Source organism: Pteropus vampyrus, unplaced genomic scaffold (assembly GCF_000151845.1).
Source record: "Pteropus vampyrus isolate Shadow unplaced genomic scaffold, Pvam_2.0 Scaffold237, whole genome shotgun sequence".
NCBI classification, from domain to species: domain Eukaryota; kingdom Metazoa; phylum Chordata; class Mammalia; order Chiroptera; family Pteropodidae; genus Pteropus; species Pteropus vampyrus.
The window spans coordinates 1,067,678-1,069,504 of record NW_011889018.1 but is presented as its reverse complement, the minus strand read 5'-3'; positions in this window follow the sequence as shown (position 1 = coordinate 1,069,504).

Here is a 1,827-nt window from a genome sequence, read left to right as displayed (position 1 = left end):
GGTGTCTGCGTGCTGCATGCTGCTTGCATACAGAAGGAGTGACCCAGAGGGCCTCGGGCTGACCTGCTCCCGCGGGAGCTGGTGCTTAGGGCAGGGTGCAAGCCGCCGGTTTATAGAGGCACCGAACAACATGAGCTACACAATCCACCAAACCCCAGACATTTCTTGCCAGATGCCTTTCTTCTAGATTTTGAACTTGTGTTTCAAAAGCAATTTTATTAAAATGGCTTAGGCCCCTCCCTCCTGATCCATGGAGGTCGCCCCGACGGTCATTCACTAAGGCCTCTGAGCCAGACGCTGGCCTGACGCCGCACCCCACCGAGGGTGTGGCAGACCAGAATTGGGCTGGCGCTCTCAGGGGAGGGGCTGGCTCCCTGCGAGGAAGCGGGCGTGTGGCTCTGCCATCCCCTGGCCGAGGTCTCGAGGCAGATAATTTTGCAACTTTCTATTCCCAATCGAGCCAGCATTGTTTGTTACTAGGGGACAAGTCATAAAAGTTCAGAAACTGGAACCGTGTCCCGTGTTGTCCTAACGTCTCGAGAGAGCTGTGGACCTCCTTCTAAACGCGTCCTGAGTGCCTGCTGGAATGAATGGATGGATGAGCGAGCTCAATGTGTTGGCCGTTAGCAATTCAGTAGTTTCCTGCCACCCCCACGACTTCCACGAGGAGCCTCTGGAAGTTCCCTGCAAAGAACTTGGGACTTTGTGCTTATAACATCTCCCTCCATGAACCTATGACTTGTCCCGACTCCAGTGTATGAGAGGAAGAAAAAAACGCCCCCAACTCAGGGAAGAACCCAGTGTAGGAAGGTTCTGCTGCCCCAGACTTCGGGAAAACCGCTGGTCTGATTCATTCGCTATGGCGACCTCTTTACTCACAGGACCGGCGCTGCCTGTGTAGTTAGTTTGCTCTGAGACGCTCCTTTCGAGCAGGCCAGCCGCTCGGCGTTCCCGGCTTGCAATGTGGAGGGCAGATGTGGTGTCCCCTTGCAACACACTTGGTGGTGGGCAACATAATCCAAGGGCGAACCCCCACGAAACCAAACTGCTTTCAACTTTCCAGGTCTGAGGGCCCATCTGGATGCTTCATCGGGGTCCCAGGACACCTGGGGACCAGCGGTGGAGGGAACTTGCTTATGCTGGGTGCCCGTTGTGCTAAGCCCATTCCCATCTGCTACTTCCCATGGACCCCGCAGCGACCCTGCCGGAGGGGAGTTATTATTCCTTTCCTACGGGTGACAAAACGGAAGCTCAGAGAGGCCGAGTTACTTGGCCAAGGTCACACAGATGGGAGGCTCTCGTCCCCGAATCCGAATCAAGACAACGACGTTGTCGGGGGTGGTCTGGGAGCCTTTCGTGGAAGAATCATCTCCAGCAGCCCCTTTTCTCCACGACCCCCAAATAAATACTCAGCCTAAGCGAGAAGAGCACGTAGGAGACAATGTGTGGCTTCCACGTGTGTTTGGCGGACACCTCCCTTTCGACGAGGGTGCCGTCCGAGCCCCGTCTACACAGAAGGCTGGAATCCACCCTAAATCAAGATTTGTCTGGCTCCAAAGACCACGTTCTTCCCTACACAACCAGGACGCCTGTGCCCTTGGATTCCCACAAGGAGGACCTTTGTTTTCTTGAAAAATTTCCCCGGAAGCACCAGTTTCCCTCATGGAGCCTGCTCCCCAGGACCAGGGTGACAGGCGGCTCCCAGGAAGCACCCTGCCCTCCGGTGGCCCTCCTCAGCGGTCACCTCCCTTCTTTGTCCTCGCCGGGCCTCCCCCGGGTCATCCCAGATCCAGCTCGGCCCTGACTCCCCTCGTCCTTCAGGGGGCA